Source organism: Microtus oregoni, unplaced genomic scaffold (assembly GCF_018167655.1).
Source record: "Microtus oregoni isolate MIOR12 unplaced genomic scaffold, Mior012 000068F_ref0000429, whole genome shotgun sequence".
NCBI lineage: Eukaryota > Metazoa > Chordata > Mammalia > Rodentia > Cricetidae > Microtus > Microtus oregoni.
The window spans coordinates 1887786-1913389 of NW_024543975.1; the positions used below are offsets into that span (position 1 = coordinate 1887786).

At 41.4% G+C, this 25604-nt stretch overlaps 1 protein-coding gene and 1 pseudogene across 1 annotated transcript in view; one reads left to right on the forward strand and one right to left on the reverse strand.

The window, feature by feature from the left end:
* Hsd17b12 (hydroxysteroid 17-beta dehydrogenase 12) overlaps positions 1 to 25604 on the reverse strand; it is a 152479-nt gene that overhangs the window by 103892 nt on the left and 22983 nt on the right. The window lies entirely within an intron of this gene.
* LOC121440528 lies at positions 21845 to 24152 on the forward strand (annotated as a pseudogene).

Below are 25604 nucleotides of genomic sequence, written 5' to 3' on the forward strand. Positions count from 1 at the left end.
TTTAAAATTATTTTAATGAGACATTCTTGAGGCTTTGTTGAAGAATGGATGAGAGAATGAGTAAGATTCTGAATAGAAAGGTGGCCTTTGTAACAAGACTTAATGCTTTACTCACTCCTTATTTGGAAATCACACCTCATCTCCCCTCAACATCACACCAAGAATCAATAACCCAAAATGAGATTTTAAAAACATGTTACTCTGAGATGCTTAACTTGTATATACTTATAACTTGTTAGATATATATTTTTTAAAGGAGTCTATGGATCTCTTTCAAAGAGCTGGCTTTCACTGGGTACTAAGGTACCGGGGTTGGTCTGCAGTGACACAGTTCCAACAGGATTAGAAGAGGGAAAGCAGCCACTCTAGATTAGTTAAGAAGTCCAAGTTCACTATCCTCATCCCTAAGATTTGCTTCTTGGGTTATCAGTGGGTATCCTCAAATCCCATTTTGGGAGTAAGGCAGTTTTCCACAGCATACACAAGAAAACTACCTTGTGGGTTGGGGAAATACAAGTATGGCTACGAGCAGAATGAGAATGAGAAAGGAAAGGAGGAGATGGGGAAAGGAGATCTTCAAAAGGCTTATGTCTGTACAGATAAACATAACACCAGACCCCATATTTTCAAAAGGCTTATGTCTGTACAGACAAATATAACACCAGACCCCATATCTGCAAGCGGTTGAGAAGATGAGAACTGACAGTTATAAAGAATATCCCAACTTGGCATCCAGAAGTGTTTCTCTTGTTACGGATTATATAAAATACTGGCAACTGACCAGGATTCTACTTTCAGATTTTATACAGTCAACAAAAAGTACTTTAGTCTGTGTAGGTTAAAAATATTCTACTCTTTTTTGTCCTCAACTTGCTAGGAATAGATATTTTTAGTAAGAGCCCAATCAACCTTATCAAAATCAAACATCAAAAATAGACTAGAGGAACACTGGAAGCAAACATGCTATTTTTAGCTCTCCGTTCTCTTCCCTGCTTCTGCCCACTAAAGTCTGACTGCAGAGCCCATGCATAAGAGCTTAGTTATTCTAAGCAAGTTCCTTTTGTGACTCCTCCCTCCCCCATAATACCTGAATGCAGAAACACTCAACTGATTAAAGATTAAAACTGCCACAAACCATGACAGCTGCCTTTCCTGACTGCTTGGGGCGGTGGGAGAGATAGAAAGTGACAGAAAGCTTGGATCAGTATTCCTCCTGGGGATCTATTGCATGGAAAGAAAATTGCTATTTCAATTCGCTTTTGTTGCTAAAAATAGCAGTCTCCATTGATTCAAGCAAACAGTCTACAGGCTTAGCAGAGCTGAATTTAGAAAGCACTGAAGTCCCTCAGAGCAAATGCTAACGTAGTCTAACATATGCCAGCTCATATTTAACAAAGAACAAAGAAGAGAAGCATGCAGGGTGCAAGTTCATAAAACACCAGTAACTTCCTGCATTTTTATTTAAAAGAAATAGTGAAAGTAATACAAAATAGGAACAGGCAGTAAGAACTTCTTCTCCTACTCATAACTTAATTAAAAATTATTTTTCAGAAAAAACTAAATTTATGAATAAACCTAAACATGTGGACATTTCCCACAACTACAGTGTGGGATCATATTTTTTTTTTCCATACAGCAGAGATCACTATGGAATGAGGATGCCCACTTTACTACGGCACTACTATACCAATATAATGCCACCTGTCTCCCAGGCAGTTCTTACCGGTTTCCCATCAAGCAATTCTCTCCCACTTTCTACTACCTCTCTGCCTGGTAGATACTGTAGAGAGCAATAGCATGCCACTTAAAAAGAACACAAAAACCAAAATCAAGCTGGGTGGAGGTAGCACAGCCCTTTAATTCCCAGCACTTGGGAAACAGAGGCAGGCAGATCTCTATGAGTTCAATGGTCTCCGAAGTGAGTTCCAGGATAGCCAGGGCTGTTACACAAAGAAACCCTGTCTTGAAAAACCAAAACAAGCAAGCAAACAAACAAACAAACAAATAAACAGAAAACATCTAAGTACCCAGCACTAGTGCACCTATGGGTTCAGAACAAAGGTAAGAATTGAAAAGCAGGATCCCCTTACAGAGACAAATCTCCTGGCCAACTTCAAGGCAAGGTTGTTGTCTGGTTTTTGTAAACCCTTTACTTGGTGAAGATCTTTCTAAGCAATGATTCATTTCAATTAATGCCGTGTCCTCTTTAAAAATGCAAACACGATGTGAGAATTAAATGGCTATCAATCCTCATGCAAACATGTGACTTCATTAAACCAAATGAGAGGGGAGAGCAGCGGAGGCTGCAGAGTGAAGGGATCTGAATGATCACCACCTTTGAGTCACAGAACTATTAAGACACCATACAGAAAAGACTTAAATACAAACTCAGTAAAATAAGTCAATAAGCTCTTCCAATCAAATCACAACAGCAAAGGTTCAAGGCCAGGTTCAAACCCTGACTCTGCCATCTTCTATTGTTTATTTGTAAAGTTAACATTGTCTATGAATGTCTCACAGAATCATGATTAAGAGTCACAACTACCGAGTAACCACCATACTAGACTAGGAAAATATTAAACGGGGCAATGTATATCATGTGCTTACCGAAGTACCTGGACACAGTCAAGTTCTCAACTACTGTTAGCACTGAGATGAGGAGTATTAGGAAAAAGAAACAAAGGAAAATTGCTATTAATATTCCTTTTTTTCCCAAAGGAAATTGCAATTAATCTTGCTTCACAGTCCCTTAAATTAGAAATAAAACTTCAATCAATGTATCATTCATTTACTTTACACTACTTCATAATATGAGGTCTGCATTTGGACTACTCTCTTGGTTAGAACAGGCCTTTAGGGAAACTAGAGTTTCCTGACTACCTAGCATGTGCCAAATAGCAGCAAACACTTTACAGATGCCATCTTAACAAGTTGTTGCAATTACGAACTGCCCTGACAACACTATGAAGAAAAAGTTAAAAAAAAAAAAAAAAAGAATGGTACCTTGTGATAGTACCTAATTCTACAATGAGGAAACATCTCTAAAGTTAAACAAGTAGCCAAAAGCCATACCGTGCCAAATCTAATGACTAGAACATGAATCTCCTATACTAGAAAATTTGCCTTATGAACCGTCACAGTTGGGTTTAGCAACAGTATACTATATTTACATGAATACACTAGTGTCTTTCTCATTAAACTGATGATGCTAAATCCATTTTTTTCTCTGTTCCTTAATCAGCCTCCCCTCCAGCCAAACTGCTTCATGTTTCCCATACGGAACACAACAGGGAGTCAGCTCCATGTGTGCCTGACACTCCTCAGACTGACAGAAGCATTCTTTATTCTCCATCCACATCAACTATTTTAATAACTTAAAACTTCTAAGCTTTATGGACTACAGCAATCATCCAATATGGCTGGCTACTGGCTTTTAGGATTCCAATCCCAACTAATTTCCTAATAAGAGAGGCTAGATAATGTTTTCACATTCAAAATAGCCACACAGAACCAGAGTTCTCCAACTTGTTAAATCTGGTTAACACTAATCATTAATTAGATCATAAAATATGCTGGGGGGGGCTGGGAAAATAACTCATCTGGTAAACCACTGGTCAAGAACACCTGAGCTTGCACCCCAGATGGGTGTGCTGTCAAACATCCGTAATCCCAGGCTGGAGAGGCAGAGACAGGAAAATCCCCGGAGCCAGAGTCTCCCACTGAGTTCTTTAAATATTAAATATGCCATAGTCAAAGTTACTTTGTGGACCAAAGTCTGGAGCTCATACTTTCTAGCAAGAGCAGGCTGTGGGTATGTGTTCCAGACTGAAACTCTGTCCCACCAGTTGCCTCTCTTCTTATTGTCCTTAAAGACAAATAACCCTGGTCTAAGCTACTGCTCTAAACTAAGTTCATTTGTCCACAAAATAAGAACAATGGTTGCAACTGGGCAGCAAGTAAAATACTAGCAAGATTAGAAGACAATGAGCTGGACCTCTCCCTCATAAGAAACAACTTGCAAAACTCGGGCCTAGAGGGTCAGGACTCTTTAATGATCCGAAGAATGGGATGGGACTGAATCCTTTCTCTCGCCTGGGAGAAGATGTGACATAATGAATGGATAGGAAGGTCATTAACTGGCAACTATCTAAACCTTACAAGATCACTTACTAACAAAGATACACACACCACTTCCTCCTCCCATGGGCCTGTCAGTCACCTAAACAGAAAATGGATTTCAAGAAAGCTGCAGCAGAGGGAGGGGGGAGCACAGAGGTTAAGAGCACTAACTGCTCTTCTAGAGAAACCTGAGTTCCGTTCCCAGCACCCATGTCAGACAGCTTAAAACCACCTGTAACTCCAGCTCCAGGGAATCCAATGCCCTCTTCCAGGTCAGCTGTTTGTTCTACACAGCACTAGAGACAATTCAAAGACTTCCTAAAATGTAGAGTTGTGTATAATGATCCCTATGACCACTGCCCATTCTCACCTTGAGTGTTCTATTCTGCAGTGGTCCTGTGGCCACCTACACTCTCAGCCTGAGTGTTCTGTTCTAAAGTGTCCTGTGGTCACTGTTCACGCACATCTTGATAGTTCTGATCTGCAATGGTCCCTGTGGCCACTGCTACTCTTAATCCTGAATGTTCTGCTCTACAGTGATCTTGTGGTCACTGTCCACAGGATTATGTATGTGTGTGTCTATCATCATTAAGTACTTAGGATAATTACTATATATTACAATCAATGATTATTACAGTATCTGTTAACTGTTATAACGTAATATGAAATACTTTATCAAATTTTATCAAGAATAGATTTGTGGCTCTTGATTGCTTAATGAATCACTAAAAGTAATTTTGATAGAATAACTCATTCTTTCTTATAACTCTTTCTTTGTTAGTCTTCTCCCACTTAGCCCACACTCCAAAACTGTGCCATTTGGTTACAACCTAACGTAAATGGTCCTCCTGTACAAAGCTTTTGATGAGTCCACCTTCTAACAAAGCAATAATTTTTATGTTTTTTTAATCTCTCTCTTTCTAACTAGATCATAAACTTCATGAGGAGAGGCAACGTTGTGCTTTTACTGACAGATGAATACCTGTGCCCTGAGTAATAACTGGCAAGCAAATTATCAATAAATATTGAATAATTAACATTCAACCAAGGCTACCCGGGCTTCTCTGATGTTAGATATATTCTTATATGTTCAAGCCACCAGTCAGCTATTCCAACCTAAAGCTGGAAAATTCCTAACTGCCGCAGAAACAAAGAAGACTCAGAACACTCACAAGCTCCTCACTTCTGCTACTGTTCCAAACTAGAACACGCTCTGTGTTCCAAGCACTAAACTCGGTCATGGGGTGGGAGGACGGTGTCGTTTTCTGTTTTTTGGGCCAGTGTCTTAGCATATAGCCTGAGCTGGTCTTGAACTCATGATCCTCACACGTTGGGACTGCAGTTGTGCACCATGATGCCTGGCTAACTAACGCTAGGTATTTTCTCTACAATGCTGAATAAGCAACACCTTTTTTAAACTTTTACAATAACATTTAAGTTACCTATCAGTTTTTAAGATGAAGTTTCACAGATGGGTTTCAGAAAATCTAAAGAACTTGCCCAAGGTAACAGAGCTAGGGGAGATGAAGCCTAAGTCACAAATCCAAGCTTCTGACTTTAGTGCACACAGTCTGACGGAGAATGCTATACTGCCACCAATGTGAAATACCCACACAAAAGTCTTTCCTTTTTAAAATGCCATGTGCTCTCTAAGTCAACAGTCCTGCTTTCCAAACCACTACATCCAAAGTAACTAGTGCACTAGGCCCTTAAGCTGACACTCAGTGGATGTGTTAGACAGACACGTGAACTCCAGCCCTAAATTTCATGAAAATGAGACACTGAGCTGAGTGTAAGGCTAGCTTGGCCTATATAATAAGTAACAGGTCAATCTGGGCTACCCAGTGAAACCTTGTCTCAAATAATAATGATAATGATGATGATAACAACATAACAATAATAATAAATAGCTTATATTACTATCATAATAGGATGTGCCCCTTGTCTTCCCTTGGTTAATAGAGACTGTCTTCATGTTTTATTATCGATTATATCACTCAAGTATCTAGAATCAAAATTCAGTGTCTCTGGGGTCTGGATGTTTGGTGTCTTCCCAATTTACACACATGTTAAAAATGGTCATCCTTGTGGTAAGGATGCTCTGAAGTGGACCTTTGGAAGGGGATGAGGACATGAAGACAAAGCTCTCATGAGACAAAGGGCTTCCTCATCTGCTTCTTCCATGAGAGGACACTGGGATGTCTTCTATGAGTCAGGATGCAGACCAAGAAGGCACATCCATGAACCAGAACCCAGGATCCAGAACTGCCAGATACTATGCCTCCATCTTGACCTTTAGAATGATGGGAAGTATATTTTTATTTTCTCAACCAATCAGTTCATAGTCTTTTGTTGAATTCTAACCTATAAAGGATAAAGATGGATTTATGCACACCCCAATGGGTGGGGAGGACAGTATTGCTCAGGAGGAGAATGCCTGTCCAGCATGTGCAAGGCTCTGGAGCTGACCCTCAGCACCATTAGAAAGCAAACTGAGCTACTGCCAAGACCATGTGTGAGACAAGCAAGTATAGGAACATATTATACATATATACACAAAGCAACACATCTGGAGAAGGTAGGCAAAAACTGCATGTACCCTTATGTACACAGCTTTCTCTTCCTTGACTTCCACAATGATCTGCAACACCATTCCATATTCAACAGGAAGCAGAAATGAGTAAACAGCAGCAGCTAGATGAATGAACTGTGTGATGCTGAAAATCTCTCAATTGAAGTATCTAATAATGAATTGAGAAAAAAAGAGAAAACTCTCCTCCTCCAAACAGCTGTACAAACAAATCAGAGAGAAAAGAGGAGTTGGAGGGAAAATGAGTTGAAGAACAAAATATGGTCTGGATGGCACATTTATAAAACTGATGGCCTGTCAGCAAGAAACTGATGAATATTTCTGCAGGATAAAAATGGCAACCTGAGTCTAAAAATAAAGCAGTGTGCTGCAGACCTGTCTGGTTCAGCTACACCACTGGAATACAAACGCCTTGCTAACCAGGACATTTTCACTCCTGGCTTCACAAAGAAGAAAGAACCGATCGTTTTGCTAGCAAGATAAGATATTTTATATGCTTTTAAATCAGATGTTTTCTATATAGTATATACTGAAGTTTAAATTGTTTTCATTTTCTAAAACTAGGTAAAAATAAATGGTGAAAGCAATAACTATTAACTCATCTTTTATAAATAATTACTTCTTCCCAACCCCATTATAATAAAAATAGACTGGTATTATCACCATCTCAAAATAATATCCCTTTAAAATATAAATTTAAAAATAAATGTAAGTTATTTCTAAGCCAAATGACTTGAACAGATGAGCTCATCCAAATTCTGTCTTCATCTAAATAACTTTGGGTTTTGGGAAGGAGTTTAAAAAAATCTATTATCTCATTTTATACCCAATTTACAGTAAACAACTGACGGCTAAAATACAAACATGACTAAGACTTCACAAGCAGAGTATTTATTCATCAAATTCAACCCTACGTTACAGATGATTCTGGTCTTAATTAAATGGTGGCTTGAACTTTGCCCAGGCTGGTCTCAGACTTGTTCAAGTCATTTTCCTGCCTCAATCTCCCAATTAGCTGGGACTACAGGCACACACCTCTAGGAAACCATTTTTAACAATAAAACTGAATTAAATTTCCATAACAACAAAGTATACTACTGAATTGTACTTAACACTTTATAAGCACACCCAACCAGAAGAGACAGAAAACAGGAAAGTGGGTGAGCGTGCCAGGCCCAGGCAAATGCGCACTACAGAATAACAAGCCCTTCCTAATTACTGATGATGTTCAACAGCAAACAGCCGCACATGAAACATAAGCATGTCCTCCAAGATACAGCCACGTGCTTTCTCCACTTACATACTGCAAAGTTTGCTATGGTGAAAAAAACACATTAAAGATCATAAAGTGAACAAAATTTCTTTGTGAGTTTTCACCACTAATCTTTTTTTGTAGAAGTCTTTGCAAAGTTAATAATGATCAGGATAATATTCTTGCTTTCCACTCCAAGCTACTGTCAAAATGGGTTGTAGGCCCACCTACTTATCCATACGCACAAGTCAAGAGCCTCAAAGTTGGTTTGATTCTTCTTGTTCCTACATGCCATATCCAAATTATCCATCCAGAAGACCTGTCTACAGCCTCTCAACTTCACACCAAATATAACCACTTCCCATCCTCACAGCACACATTCAATGTTGTAAGGAGACACTTGTTGGTTCCCAGCTGCTCAGCCCTGAAATAATCACACAGAAACTGTATTATTTAAATTACTGCTTGGCCCATTAGCTCAAGCTTCTTATTTGCTAACTCTTACATCTTAATTTAACCCATTTCCAGTAATCTGTGTATCACCACGTGGCTGTGGCTTACCGGCTAAAGTCCATCTCTGGCGGAGCTACATGGCTTCTCTCTGACACTACCTCCTTTCTCCCAGCATTCAGTTTAGTTTTCCTTGCCTACTTAAGTTCTGCCCTATCTGCAGACCAGGGAAGTTTCTTTATTTACCAGTGGTATTTACAGCATACAGAGGGGAATCCCACATCAATTCAAAGCACTATCCCCCTACATGACTGCAAGGCTCCTATGAGTTCATCCCGCTTCTACCCTTGGCCAGTACAGCCTATGCTAACACAACAGCAAGGAAATAAAGGACCACATCACTGTGCCTTTGAGTTCTCTCAAATGACTTCCAACACCCAGCAGAAACCCAAAGCTGCATACATCCTACAGTGCCTATATCCACCTTTTATCTTCTGCCATCACTCTCCATCTATTTGCAGCACAGGTCCAAATACACCAAGTCCAGGCCCACTTGTGGTCTTTCCACTTTCAAACTTTCTGAAATGATTTAATGACTGGCTCCTCGCCCCTCTATTGGCTCCACTCAATGTCCTGTCTTCAAAAAGGTTTCCCTGCCTACACTGTTTAAAACCCCAACTCTACCATTACATACCAGTTATTTCCTATCCAGATCTTTGCTTTGCTTCATCTCCTCTACTTATATCACCTGTCCATCTCCGCTGCTTAGTCTTAGCTTAAAAAGCTAATGTCCTCAATCTAATCCCTTATAGCGCAAAGAATGGAAACTAAGATACCTACAAGGGCCAGCTTGGTAATAAAAGTTTACAAAGAGGCAATTCTAGTTTAAATGGTAATGTAGGCCCAAACAAACAGAATTTTTCAAAATATGACATATAACACAAACTTTTGGATGAAATCTTCCAACTGTTTAATGTTGAAAATGCACTGGTTTTTCTTTTCAAAAAAAAAAAAAAAACCCTATAAGGGTCAAACAAGCCACATCTATAAGCCAAATAAATGAGAGGCACTACTTATTAACTTCTCACCTATAGTAATTCCCAAGTTTATAGTTAAATTTTATTCTAAAGATCACCATAACAATCTCTTCTACTCCACGTGTCCTTCTGCAATGTTGTTTTGCCATTCCTCCCATCAAAATATAGAATCTATTCTCCTTCTTAGATGTGTAACTTGCTTTAATTAACATGTTTCAGTTTCTCTAATATGGTCTAGGCCTTAAGAGGCCACATAAGGAATTCTCATTCAAAACAATTGGATAAAGTTGGGCACAGTGGTTCAGGCCTGTAATCTCAGCAAGTGGGAGGCTGGGGCAGAAATATTACCATAAATTCTTAGCAAAGCTGAGTACACAATGAGATGCTGTGTAAAAGCCCAAACTACTGAATGAGAAGCCTTGTGGAGGGGAGTCGTGATTCCAGATATAAATAAGGATATCTTAGGTCTTCTGGCAATCAGAAGTAGGCCCTACAAAAGTAGAGTCAAATGTTAAATCTTCCTGCCCCAGCAAAGTCATCTTTGTTGATCCTATATGGTACAAAGGTAAGAGAGCTTCGTGAACCCAGCCCAAATTTTGAAGCATTTTACTGCAATGAAATGGCTATTAAGCAATCACATTATAGAGTGATTTGTTTTCCAATAAGAGTAATTAGACAGAAAATGATAACCTAAAAGTGAGGTACCAAAAAATACCACCTAGCCCGGCATAGAAGCACATCCTTATAATCCCAGTAGTTAGGAGATAGAGTCAGGTAGATCAGGAGTTCAAAGCTAGCTTCAGTTATATACCTAGTTCAAGGCCATCCTAGGATACGTGAGACCCTAGCTAAAGAAACAAAACAAAACACACAATCTCTTAAAACACAAAATATCAGATTTAAAAACCTAATACCCAAAGGAGATTAGAAAAGTGATAAACACTTTGTTAGCAAAAAACAGAAAAATCATGAAAAATCTGCTGCTAAAACAGAATGTACAGGTCATGGCAGTGCAATCAGACAAATGCACTCCAAGTTGGAATATGAACTATCAGGCATGTTCATTCCAGGTAGAATACTGAAAGTAAAGTGGCAATTGGTTATTTAATCTATACATAAAAACAGGAGGAGAAAAATCAATGAAAAAAGAAAACTTTAACTCCTAAGCAGAATTAAGAGGACATGCAGGGTGCTGTGGTAGTCTCTTCAACTGGCAAGGATTCTCAACAAGAAACAGGTTTCCAGTAAAACTCAAAAAAGAGTGTGTCCATACAGTTTCTTGCTGAGAACCTGAAAGGATTTAAGGTACTTCCTAAAAGGATTCATCTACACAACTGACTTCCAAGAATCTTAAGGACCTTCTACAACAGTCTAATAAATCCAAAAGGTAGTCTGTCTTGGAAATGAATTATGGACGTGGGTTTTGGCACAGATAATCAATTCTCAATAAAATTCACAGAAATTCTCAAAATATTTAAGAAAAGTGTAGTCACTAAAAGTACTACCAGCTTGTATTGAGACAGAAGCATTTCAAAAGATTTCAAAACCAAACAGCCACAAAAACTCCAGGACATGGGAAGTTGTTATCCTATAGGTAGAAGCACACCCATTTCTCGTGAAAAACAAGAGAGTACCAGCAGAGCGGAAAGTCCAAGTGATAGAGAGAAGTCTCAGAAAACAACATTTCTAAGCTAAGAAACATTTCCAGGAGAAAACAGGGCACAAATCATGGAACATTCCTGCTAAGTGCAGTGGGAGAACTATGGACACACTCCCCATGGATTTCAAAATTGCTGTGGACCAGTGATAAATGTGTTTGAGTTCTTGAGTAGGAGAGTTCATTGTTTCCTTGTTCCTTTCTCAATGCTGTATGGTGGATGGGGGCGAAGAGGGTTAGATAATTTGTCTTTGGTTCTGATAACTTAAGGAGCTCTATCATATAACTGCCTACGAGACCTCATATGCACCTGGATTTTAGTTAGATGATTAAGATACTAGATTCCAAGTTGATATCACAATGGACCACGACTTCTAGTGGAGTGGTAAGTATATTCTGCATATAGAGGTGTGAGAAGAATGTATCAAACCATTTCCAAACATGGCTGTAACAATAACACCCATCTTCTCCCACTTTAAGAATCTGTCAATGTCCTATGTCCCATCAAAAGGTGGTATCTCTTTCTTTCCATTTAAATATGGGCTGATTATGTCTCCATCCAATGAAATGTGGAACTGGCTTCCACCCTGTACCTGCACCAGTGAATGGCAGTAAATGAGGAGAGCCATGGTTGCTCAAAATATTGAGAGTAAGTGATGGCTGAGGGCTCAGCTCTAAACAAAACATTTATACTACTCTCTCTAAGGTTCAGAGAGTGCTGTGGAAGAGGACGCAAGTATGTAAGAACCAGAAGCTGCTGTTGAATGGCTGTGAAATGCCATCCTCTAAACTCAACATAACCTCTGCAATCAAGAACTCTCAACAACTACAGTTACCTGCACTGAGCTGCCACAAAAATGGTCCTATCAACAATCAGTCATGTACAAGGGAAGGACTTATGGGAACCTACCCTTACTGCTGAGCATTTGGCTACTGTTCTAGGGAGATGGAGAGTCTTGTCTTCAGGTGTGCTCCAACTGCTGAGTTTATCAAGCTCCCAACAGCCCTACACAGGTGACACTGACTAAACTCAGTAGTTAACAAGATAAAACAAGCAGAAATGGATGTAAGGAAGAAATTTGTAGGGGCATGGAAGAAAATGAGTAGCAGGAGACAGAAGAGGGTGATGGGAGAGAGGTCAGGTATGTATTAAGTACAGATGTGAAATTGTCAAAGAACAACTTTAGTTTGAAAAGAATGCAGTAGGACTGCCTTGATACAGCTTAAGCCAAAGCCTTAAGAAATATACTTTACAACTTTTGTCTTCACCCTCTCCAAATAATCTCAATACCACATAAGGATGCTATCTAGACTAGTGACTAAGCAGAGAATGGAACATTGCAAATTAACTAGCTGCAACACGTGGACATGGAGGAGATGCCATCATGAGTCTGTTGGCTGCAGTGAGGAAATCCTAGCCAAGAGAATAGAGAAAAGCTGTCTTCTCCTGAGTCCCAAATTCATGATCTGTAAAATTCTGAGCAATACTATAGGTGATCAGAATAATAACCTAGGACCCATCTCTTCTTTCACAACCACCAACTGTACCCTGAGTTCCAGATAGGTACCAAGCACTCTTCTAGGTCCTGAGAAAACAAGAGTAAAAAACAAGGGTAGAGCTCCTAGAGTTTATATTTTCATGAGGGAAACAAGTAAATAAGATGTTTCTCTAATTTTCCAATATTCTAAGAGTTACTGTTTGCCAAGCAAGTAAATCTGGTTTTAACTTTCTCCTTGAAATTGTCACTTAGATATTTCATCACTGTGCCAGGAGCTATTTTTAGCTCAGCTTTTTCTTCAGACTGAGCAAGAAGAAAAACAAGGTCAGGATGATATAAGACCACTAATAAATTTGGTGCACCTGAATCTTCACTAAGTAATGCCTCTGCTTACTTGGAACATGAACACTTTCTCTCCTCTTCCCACATCCTCTATTAACAAATGTCACATGCTTACCCTGCCTGCTGTACCTGGGAAGTCCTGACCACTCAAGTCACCCTGCTCACCTGCACCTACAGACAACACATTGTGAGTACACCATATTCTAATTTTGTGTTCCATTGTTTAACTGTCCCCATAGATTACTAGTCCACCATGGAAGGAACTATCCTTCCAACATAATGTAAAAATTTGCATATAATTTTAAGTGATCAACAAATGTTTGTTGACTAGATGAACCTTAACAGCTTGATTCTCTCATCAATAAGATGGAGCTGACAACCCAAGAAAAATGGAATTACAACTTCTTAGGAAAGCACAAAGCACGATTTTATCATTACTGACCAGATGTAAGAACAAACTGCTCCTTATTAATAGTGAAGTTACTCTTGTGTAGCACAAACCCAGAGTCAGATATTGGGGTTCAACCGGAAAACCAGGAAAGCAAAGCAGCCAAGCCACTAGAGAAGTCTTACCTCTACCAAGGCTGGGCAACTGCAGACTAAGCAGACTAAGCAAGCTAAGCAGACAGAGCCTCTCTCTCCTCTCATTTTATATTCCCTTTAGTGCTGGAATTAAAGGTGTGAGGCACCACCACCTGGATTTGTTTCTGCACTGATCTTGTGTAGCCCAGGGTGGCCTTGAACTAACAGAGATCCTTCTGTTTCTGTCTCCCAAATCCTGTGATTAAAGGTTTGTGCCACCACTGCCTGACCTCTAGTGGCTTAGCTTTGCCCTTCTGATTTCTAGGCAAGGTTTATTTATTAAAATGTAAATAAAATCTCACTATACTCTCAGAGCATTAAGATCTACTTGCTACACTTAAGGAAATCTGGGTTAGCATATCAACTCCTCAATAAAGTTCCACACAGGTACATGCAAGTATTGCTTCACTGGCGCTTCTGTTGTATTTTCATTGGTCACTTTGGCTCCTGTCATTTGTCATAATCTGTCTCTTATTTTTCTTTAAAAGGCAAAAGTAAACCGCCAGGGTTCTAGGTTACGAAAGAGTAAACACAGTTTGTAGGGTTTGTGGTTGGTTTTTTGTTTAAGTTCTAGAATTCTTTACCTAAGCAGACTTACCAACTCAGTTTCCAGAACACTACAGTAGTCATTTGAAAACAGGACCATAAATGATCGCACAGAGGGTGGAAGGGATAGGCATAAACATTATCAGAGCTTAATTCAATCCCTGATGTACATGAAAGACTTAAACTACATTATCCACTATGGTAGCCATAAGACACATGTGGCTATCAAAACTTCCAATCAAAATTAGAAATTTTTTAAAAAATCCCATTACCCACACTCCATGTGCTCAGTGGTTCCTGACTACCAAACACTACAACACAGAGATACTATTTTCATCTTCATCACCTCTGAAAGTCGTACTAGTCAACAGCGATTCAATGAATGGAACCATCTTCATATCAAACTACCGAGAGAACTCTAAAATGGCTTTCTGCCTACAATAAGGAAAACTGTAATATTTCGCAAGAAATAAGCAGTCTGGAAATACATCGTTTTCATAAATTAATTAATGCAGTTTCTATTAAAATTTGTTGAGATGACTAATATTCCAATTACAGACAATTCACTGTATTTTCACTGTAACAGTCCTTTTCTTTCATCTCACTCATCTCAGTTCTGCAGCTGGAACCCATGGCTTCCTGTCCCAGGCTGAATGCTCTATACACACCATGCCCCGTGGGCCTAAGAGCTCTGTGGGCATCTTTAGCACTACCTACCACCTTCGCAGTCTAAGTTAAGGAAGCAATTTTTTACCCATTTTAAAAGCCTGAATATTTTCTTCAAGTTAATATACCACACCTTAGTTTTAAAGTATTCAGCCTCCTAAATATATCATGTATACCTTACTTGGACTCTAAGAGCTAGATATTGAATTCATAACGTCTAACTGCAGTATAAACTTTAGTATCTTCTTTTTGAAGACAAAAATCTGCAAAATTAAATTTAAAAGAGGTATTACTCGATGGCCCAGGCAGGTAGAAGACACCCACAGGCCTGCCTGGATCCTCATAACCCAGGCTGGCTGAAAACATCCACAGGCTCACCTGGCACCAGAATGACCAAATCAGTTACCACCCAGACCCACATCCAGGGCTTTGAGTTGGCCCATCCCAACACCTACCCCATCTATATGACCTGTCAGTGTGCATAAAGAGACTGGAACCATAGCCCCAGAATCTCATACGTCAAGGCAACAACAGAATATCTGAGAGGAGTTTTGATGGAGAGTCCAGCATTGATGGTACACCAGAAGCAGAGGACTTGAACCAAACCAACAACTCATTGCAATGAACATCTTGCAAGCAAAGCTTAGCAGACAAAAGGGTATGCTGTAGGACACACCACAGCTCCCAGAGCCACTAGGATGAATGAAGGGTGTTGGAGAGGCAGGAAAGACAGAGGAGTGAAGTGGGATTTTTTTTTATTTTGGTTTTAATTAATACTGTTTTAATTTTCTTTTTTGGGAGATGCTATGGGATGAGGGGCAGACATGGTGAGACTGAGAAAAAAGCAGGATTGGGGAGCATGATGTGAAATTCCCAAAGAATCAATTTTCCAAAAAAGATAAATTACTCTATCACTAAGAGTTATATTTTAAAACCAAAAAAAAATGCTTTAATATTGGATGCTTTTAAAAAAGGATTCAAAGATGTCTTAGAGTTTTTATGCTGCAACGGAACACCATGACCATAAACAAGTTGGAAAGGAAAGGGCTTATCTGGCTCACACTTTCACATCACCGTCTATCACTGAAGGAAGTCAGGACAGGCACTCAAACACAGCAGGAGCTGATGCAGAGGCCATGGAGGGGTGCTGCTCACTGGCTTGCTCAGCCTGCTTCCTCATAGAACCCAGGGATAGCATCACCCACAACAGGCTGAGCCCTCTCCTATCAATCAGTAATTAAGAAAATGCCCTACAGGTGGTTCTTATGGAGGCATTTTTCTCAGTTGAGGTCTTTCCTTTCAGATGACTCTAACTTGGGTCAAGTTGCCACAAAACTAGCGAGAACAAAAGATAACTTATGGAAATTCCACAAATCCAACAGAAGCCTTAAAGAATTTCAAAAGACAGAAGTAACTTACTCAATCAAAAAACAAAGTATTTTGCACGGAGGGCAAAATGAGTGTTTATTTCTACATACTAGCTAAAATTCAAAAGAAGCTTCATCTGAATAGATGTCATCTTCCATGTAAATTCTAAAAGTCTCCCATGTTCATCAGCCTCTCTAGAGTATATTATTATAGTTCACTTAATCTTACAAAACAAAATTTCATCATTTAAAAATAAAAATACAGGTAAAGAACTTTTTATAACTGAAGTCATACTGAGCCTCCTTTAGTGAGCCAGTTCTCTCTCCCTTCTAGAAGGGCAGAGAAACTGGCAGTGCCCTTGGACACAATGTGCACACCACCATTCTGTAGAATTCAGCATCCTGAGACCACAGGGCCATGTACACCAGACCAGACTCTGTCAGGCACTCCATCACCCGCAGTCACTATTCGCATCCACGAAGTCCAGTATCACCAAGAGGCTATGCAGCAATCACATCATAGCACAAGACACAGCCCTTTCTCTTCAGAACAGGGAATAGTAGCCAACTGCCCATATTCAAAGTGCTTTGAAAAAAAAACACAGAAGTTCAGCAAAATGCAAAATATTTCTTATTAATATCCATTGAATAAAAGAAAATTTTTATGTTGCTAAAGTTACCATTTGAGTTCATTGTAAAAGGGGGAAAAACTTACTTTCTGTTAACTATTCAGAGTTGATTAATGTCTCATAAACTATGTCATTACACAGGACAAAAGGCCACAACACACTGTGTAAAAGACATCAAGACAAAGCACTGCTTCTCAGTCACTCCTTAAGAGTTAACAAACCAACAAAAGATGACCTACCATCATATTCTGGGATGCAAGAAACAGTCACAGGCTTGGTTGGTACATGGATTCATTAAATCTGTTCTTTCCCAGTTGTTACTTGAATTGTTTCATTGCCCTGTGTTTTCTCCACTGGAGGGCACAGTGAGCTAAAAGAAAACTTAGCAAACCTAATCTGTTGTGTCATCCCAGAGAAAAGGATAGGTAAAAATGGTTAGAGCTGTGGTTGGAAGAGTCTTGGCGATATTTAAGGATTTCACTTCTGTTCCTGAAAACCATTACAAAGGGTGCTCTTTAACTAGCAAGACCAACTATGTTCCAAGCACCACTATCTATAAAATATATATAAAAGATGAGGGGAAAGCAAGGAAAGATAAAACTATGGTAGAAATGGCAGAGAGAACACCAAGCCTGCAGTAGCATCCGTTCAGTACACCAGCTGCAGCTGTGCCGGGAAGACATGGCTGAGACAAGATGGTGCTGAAACATTCCATTTTCTCATGAAGACATAAGTCACATGCTCAACAATAATAAGGTTTACTTTTATTTTTTGTATAATCATTTTAGAGTTACACCAGTAGTTTGCTGCTCAGCAATTCAGAGCTATCTTTTCTTTGTACATTTAGAATTGATTCGGTTAATAAAGAGAAATATTTTCCACCTACTTAGATCAGCAGATAAGCACATAAATACTATACTCATATATAATCAATAAATGTGCTGTTCTCAAAGAAGCTTAGACAACAATATGCCATTTTATTGCTTTTAAAAATTGCTTTAGAGGGTGGGCTTGGTCGTGCCTGCAGAGCAGAGGCTAGTAAATCTCTGTAAGTACAAGTCCAGCCTGGTCTACTTAGCAAATTCCAGACCAGCGAAGGCTACGTAGTGACCCTGTCTCGAGAAAAGAAACAAAAAAGTTGCTTTAGAATAAAATTGTTGCAGAGATGGCTCAGAAGTTAAGAGCACTGGCTGCCCTTCCAGGTCCTGAGTTCAGTTCCCAGCAACCACATGGTGGCTCACAACCATGTATATTGAGATCTGGTGCCCTATTCCGGCATGTAGGCATACATGCAGGCAGAACACTATGACATAATAAATAAATGAATCTTTTTTAAAAGTAAAACTAGACTTCTACTTAACCACAAAACTTTCAATCTTTTCTTTATGGTACAGGTAATGTGGTAAGATTTTTATTAGTTTAGTGGAGAGAATGTTACAACTGTGCTGTAAAACTAAAGGTTATCATCTCTCTCCCCAAGCTCATATATTGACATCTGTGTATGAGATCTGCGGTTATCGGGGAAGAGGCCCTATCTGAGACTGGGGTCCTTTTACAGGAGAAGAGCAGATGGCGACTGGCACCCCAGGAAGTGTCCTCTCCTGGCATCACATGCCTTGATCTTGGGCTTCCAAATCTCCAGAGCTGTGAGATAAATGTCTGTTATTCACACGAGCCAGGCTGCAGTGTTCTGTTCATTTGGTTCAAGCCAAAGAAGATTATTTAGCTTTTTGTTATACTTAGTCCAGATTAATTTTTTTATAAGAAGCAAGTAAAGCAAAGTAATTTTAGTGGGACTCAGTCTTCAAAGGGATCCAAACACCATGTATATGCATGTGACGGGCCTCCGTTTAGATGCATTATTTCAAAATGATTTACCAAAGAAACACAAAAGTCTCATCAGGGGTTATCCATGTAACTCAATAACAGCCAGGTTCAGCCTGTGCAGTTCTAGAAGAATTCCATTTGCCTGATAAGAGTTAACCACAATCCTCACCCCCCCACACACACTAATTTAAATTATGGCTACCTATTTAGAGTATTCAAGGCAAAGGAATAAACAAGTACAAAAGTTAATTGTTAGCCAAATTTGCTACAAACAATGAGGCCTATATGGTTGGAAAGGAATGAAGAAATTTCATCAGATCTCAGTTTAGCTGTCACGTGAATGGGAAAGTCTGCCCAATCCTACATAAAAGGGCAGGGATAAACTCTCTTCCCACCCTTCCTCCTCTCTCTCTCTCTCTCTCTCTCTCTCTCTCTCTCTCTCTCCTTTGATCTCACCAGACTTGCCAAATATTTACTTATTGTCTGTCTTCCCATATTAATATGCAAGCTCTATGAAAACAAACATTTTTCCATTTTGTTCAATGTAATAATACTCACAGCACACTGCAAAATACAACACCCCAAAAGCAATCAAATACTCGTATCTAAGCTGGGCGATGGTGGCGCATGCCTTTAATCCCAGCACTCGGGAGGCAGAGGCAGGCGGATCTCTGTGAGTTCGAGACCAGTCTGGTCTACAGAGCTAGTTCCAGGACAGGCTCAAAAGCCACAGAGAAGCCCTGTCTTGAAAAACCAAAAAAAAAATAAAAAATAAAAAATAAATACTCGTATCTATTAAGACTTCCAGTACAGTGATTGTATGGGATTCCTGAGTGTTCGAATAAGCAAACTCTGATTTTAGGGCATTCTCTTGGTTGTTTCCTTCTGTTTGTTTCTCTTGTCTAACACAGATGTGATAATTTTTTTGTTTTTTCTATTCTATTTTATTTTTGTTTTATTTTATTATTCCTTAGAACCCTGTTCTTTTAAAAGATAAAAAGGGAGTGGGTCTGGAAGGAAGCAAAGATGGGACGTAACTGGGAAGAGTAGAGGGAGGAGAACTCAAAGAAAGAAAAAGAAACAGGAAAGAAGGGAGGGACGGAGGGAATGGGGGAGAGAGGAAGCGAAGGAGGGAAGAAAAGAAGGAAAGAAATAAAATGTAACAAAAGCTTAGGACTTCCAGGTAAGGTGCCTACAAGTGTCAGCTGACGGAGAGAGTGAGAATAAGAAAAACTAGATTTATTCCAAAAGCAAACAGGAAAAGATTCAGGAGTCACAAAGCAGGTGAAAAGACACCTGAAAAGTGCAAAAAGATAGCAATGCACCTAGCCCAGGTATGTTGGAATTGCAAAGCAATTTGCTTTCTCTTTGCTGAGTGGTACTGGGAATCAAGTCCTCAAGAAGAGGCTGCTCAGAGGTGGAGAAATGGCTCAGGGACTAAGAGAGCTGGCTCCTCTTCTAGGGGACCTGAGTTCAGTTCCCAAACACTCACATCTGTACTTGCAATCCTAGGGGTTCTGATGTTCTCTTCTGGCCTCCTTAGACACCAATCACAAATGTGGTGCACAGGCAAACATCTATATACATAAAAATAATATAATTTTTAAAAAGAATAAGCTGCTCAAGTAAAACCAGAAGATGCAGTCAAGGCTACAGATACATAAAACACAACACAAAGCCCAAGAAACATGAAAGAGAGGCAGTGTGACTCCTTCAAAACATCACATTCTGAACTCACTTACTGAACTCAAAGACCCTAAAATAGGTAAAATGCCAGATGTATACAAAAGTTAATTGATAAAAAAATTATCAGAATCCTCAAGGAGGATACAAACAAGGTGCCGGAGTAATGCCTCAGAAGTTAAGCGTGTACACTACTCATCAGGACCAGTTCAGTTCCCAGCACATACAACAGATGGCTCACAACCACCTGTAACTTCAGCTTCCAGGTATCCAACACCCTCTTAAAGCCTCCGTGGGCACTGGACAGACGTACACACAAAAACCCACATTCAGAAACACTCGTGCGTATAACTTTTTAAAACCTTTTTTAAAAGGAGAATACAAACAGGGATACAAATCCAATCTAGTACCTGGGAAGTCAGCAAATGAAAGAAAAAAAATCAAAACTGATGAGAGTCAGCAACATGAACAAAAACTCAGCAAGTGAGGCAGGGCAATAGCACAAGCACAAGGAAGCACATACAAACTCACAATGAATAAGCAAAATTGGCCAAAACAACCTGTCAGCAGACCAAAAGCACAGTAACTAATGACATGCACTCCTAACCAATCACAAGCCAGCAGTGACTGCCCATAGTACTCCCCCTACTCCTCGTGCCCTGACCCCAAAGAAACAACAGGCAGCAGCAACAAGCCCACAACTGGCACCCAGTATGGATGGACCTTTTCCTTTTGCTCACCTTCTGGGTCCTCCTTAATACTCTTTTCTGGGCATTTTCCTTTGCGTTTGCTGCCCCGGCTGCTGTACCCATCCCGACTATCTGCCAGAGTCTTCAGTTTATTCCCTTCTGTTGTTTTCGGTGAGTTGACCCCTACTTTTGTTTTCTATGCCCTTGGCAAGTCGGGGCTTTCTTTCCTATCTCTACATTCCTTGTTTCCCCGTTTTTCTTCCTAGTTAGAACACTCCATCGTGACTCGGTGTGCCCCAGTACCTCCACATAAGGGCTGACCACCCTGGAGGTAGAACCAATAAAGGACCCTCAGTCTGGTCCTTCTTACCCGGAGACACTGTGTGAGCACAGGGACGCGGCCTAACAAACCACAGAAGTCCCTCACTATAAGCAGCACACTGGGTCTGCAAGCAATACTTTCCCTTCTGTCCTCATCCTTGCGCAGACTCCCTCACAGCCTGAGAACAACTGATGACTTGTCCAAGGCCACTCTCCAGGATTCTCTGAAGGTTCTCCTTGCTTTACAGGGAGTCCCGACTGCTCTTCAGAGTGTGGACTTTTGGATCTTTTCTCTCCACTTCTGTCCCTTCAAAATCCAGTTACGTGACCACCAGTTAAGAGCCATCAGGGCAGTGACTGGTCTCTTAATTCACTGGAAGGCTTTAGCTGTTCGACTGTGGTTGAATCTCCTTTCCCTTGCAGGCCTAGAACGTTCTCCTCAGACAGCGGCTACTTCCACTAGCTTAACCCCGGGGCGGAGCACACGGACCAAGATGCAGTTGTTGCCGCTCACCCCGTGTCTTCTGGCTGCTTTCTTCTTTGCTGCCCTCCTCACAGGCTCCCCTTGTCTTCCTCCTGGGACCCATTATGAATGGCGCCCCTTCCCCGGATGACGAGGCCTTCCATTCTCTGCCAGCACTGCCACCACCCCGTCTCACAAGTTGGCAAGAGTTCTGTGAGTCCCATGGGAGGGCTGCTCTCCTGGATCTTGCCCGCCGTTTTCACCTCAACCTGGCCTCCCATCCACAACACACAGAGCCGGGAGCACAAGTTGCCTTTTCTGGCAGCTTTCCTGAGCTATTCCGGCAAAACTTCAAAACTGAGGTGAACCAGGCCTCGCACTCACTCACCCTACCTGTCTTGGCCCCGTCGAGCCCTGTCTGTGGAGATTGCATCACCACATGACTTGCCCCTTGAAAACTGCAGGGTGGGTGGGCCCCTGGCTGTGTTGGACCCACCTCTATCTTCTGAGGACCTAGCTGGCCCCTTTCCTTCCTCAGTCTCTTCCTACTCTACAATGTCCTCAAAGCTGAAGCTCAAGAAATGCTTTTTCCTCCGTTGAGTGAGTCGCTCAGTCAGAGGCTCTGTATTGAGGCATTCGGCAGTGGCGAGGGGCCCTTGACTCTTCCTCCCCAGCTGGACCTCTGGAGATGACATCAGGTCCTCCAGCCCTAGGTGGAAACAGCAACTCCAACTCCTCTGGTGGTGCAGGGACAGATGGTAGGGGATTGGCTAGTGATGGCACATTCCCTGGGGAGAGATGGGCTCACCCCTTTGAGAGGGCGAGACTGAATCGTGGAGGGGGAACCTTGAAAGACGGGGCAGGAACGGTACAGAGAGAAAAACTTCTCAGTTTTATGAGGGCTGAAGAAGGTGACCTCGACCCAGCAGGAGTGGGTCGTGGAGGATGGGCGGCTGGGCTGACCTGGGGTGAGGGTGGGGGGCAGCCTCAGAGGCAAAAGTGTTGCCTACTGCTCCAAAGTGAAGGAGGAAGAGGAAGTCACTTGGAGTTCTTCGTATAAGGCATCCTGGCCCCTACACAGCATTCTCTGCTCTACTATCACTGATGTCCGCAAGCCACGGCCCTAGAGATGCCTGACAGGGAGAACACATTTGTGGTTAAGGTACAAGGCCCTTCAGAGTACATTCTGGAGACGACTGATGCGTCTGCCGCCCAGAACCTTGCCCTGCTATCAGCCCTCCCCCCATGACCCTTTCCCTGGTCCCTGGGACCTCCTTCCTCACAAAGAATAACACAGACAGCCTAGAGTTGCCTTGCCTGAATCATTCAGAGTATGCCCAGCCAGGATCTGATGCTGGTACCCTGGGAGAGTAACAATTGCCTGTCACAGGGGACTTACGGGAGCCTTTCTTTTTTCTTTTTTTTTTTAAAGTCCTAACTCTTTATTTATGTATGTATGTATGTATGTATACAATATTCTGTCTGTGTGTATGTCTGCAGGCCAGAAGAGGGCACCAGACCTCATTACAGATGGTTGTGAGCCACCATGTGGTTGCTGGGAATTGAACTCAGGACCTTTGGGAGAGCAGGCAATGCTCTTAACCACTGAGCCATCTCTCCAGCCCACGGGAGCCTTTCTGACTGGTCAAGAGCATCCTTCTCCTCTAATTGTGCCTCCATTGCTGCCTCACACTTTGACCCAACAGAACTTCTTCCTCCAGAATTGCCCCCACACATTCCCATTGAGGAGGGGGCCCCAGCAGGGATAGTTCATCCCCCTCTCAGCCCCCTAGCCTCACATGGACACTCCAGACACAGTCACAGGGTCATTCCTACTCCAGTGGGAGTCAGAGGGCACTGGGGGGCAATCAGCCCCTCTCAGGATATCCTTGGTTCCATGGCATGTTCTCTTGACTCAAGGCTGCCCAGCGGCATTGGCTCCCATGGTGTCTTCCTGGTACATCACAGTGAGACAAGTCGTGATGAATATTCCCTTACTTTCAACTTCCAGGGCAAGGCCAAGCACCTGCGTTTGTCACTGAATGAGGAGGGTCAGTGCCAGGCAGGGAGGGTCAGTGCCAGGTCTAACATCTGTGGTTCCAGTCTATCTTCAATGAGCTTGAACACTTCCACGTACACCCTATTCTTCTGGAGTCTGGAGGCTTCAGTGATATTGTCTTTGTTAGCTATGTGCCCTCCCAGGGGCAGCAGGGACAGGAGCAGGCTGGAAGCCATGCAGGGGTGTGTGAGAGCAACCGACGCTACCCCAATTCTCCTTATTTTGAGCAAATACTCAGACAATGGGCCATGCAGCACCAAACCCATTACAATTGGCACTCCATGCAGAAGGCAGTCCTTGACCCCTCAGTTTTCCTCCAATGGCACTCTGTTAATGATGATGTAGCAGAAAGCCAAGCCCGAACGAATTTGTAATTTGGACTTAACATTACCCTCAACATGCTTACTGACCATGAGCAATACACTGACCTGTCTCACAATCCATGACTGGCCTACATACCTATTGACAACTGTCCAACCTAGCTTTCAACACCCTCGAAGTCTGTATACCCCAGGACAGTGGAGGCTATTTCCACAATCTTCTCCAGCAGGCTGTGGAACCATTTCCTAAATTTCTGACCCATGTCACCAATGCTGTTAAAAAGCACGTCCCATCTGGCTCTACCAAGGATATTAAACAGCTAACCTGGGAGAGGCTCAGACCATCACCCATAATGCCATCAGACCTGTTAGAAATAAGGATATTCGTAAGTGGGTGTTCGCCACCCGTGATACTGAAACACAGAACAGGTACATTTCCGCCCTTAGGGCTTCCATCAATGCCTTGGTCAACGTAAAACTTGACAAGGACAATAATTCCACCCCGCCAGACTGTACTTGTTGAGGATGTGGATAGTCTGGTCACTTACGTAACGATTGTCCCAGGGCTCATCCAAAGACCTAATGTCCTAAATGACAAAAGGGCTATCACTGGGCATGAGACTGTAGAAGCTCCCAATGGGTTCTGATATGAATGATAGAGTAGACAATGGCTTCATACTCCTGGTACATGAAGTAAGTGGTGTGCCTTGGTTTGCAATGGTTAAGGTGAACTGGTTCTCATCCACTAGGCAGATCGCTAGTAGATGTCATTTAAAAGGACAAGTTGCACCAATAATTTTGTTCTCTCTGCTGAGATTACTTAAACATCAGTAGTTTCTTATAGACTTTGGTGTCTTTGTGAGTTAGCTTGAGAGCACTGTGAACACCTTTAGGTCCTCTTCCAGAGCCAAAGTGGCAGCAGGGAGTTTCTGTGGCTCATGTTCTATGTGCTCAGCCAGCTTCCTGGAACAATCTATGAAAATAAGCCATTTGCTGCCCTTCAGGCCAGTCTGCAGCTACTTGTAGTACTTGGTATACTCCCTGACCCAGGAGTTACAGTTAAAGATAGAGACTGCAGAGACATTGTCATAAACAAAGCCAGAAAAAACAACCAACCATTTAGAGAGGAAGTCTGTTTTAAAGTGATTGCTAGGTCCAGTATGAGCATGCTGGATAATCATTTCCCTCAGGACAGATGACTTTCTGCCCTCCGCCTTTTAAAATTAAAGATAAAAAGTTAAGCCACACCATCAAAAAATGCCATCCCTCTGGTCATTATAGCCTTTACAGATGCCAATAAAACTAATTTTGGGTTAATAATAATGGGAGTTAATCATACAGAAAGAGCCTTCACCCAACCAAATCCTGGATCAGTACAACTAGGGAAGTTATTGGTGGTCCTTAAGGTATTGGAAATGACTCAATCAGAACCTGTAAATATTTTTTCAGTTAGCCGCTATGCCACACAAGCATGCAAAATATTATCTTTTGCAAAATTAAAGTCCC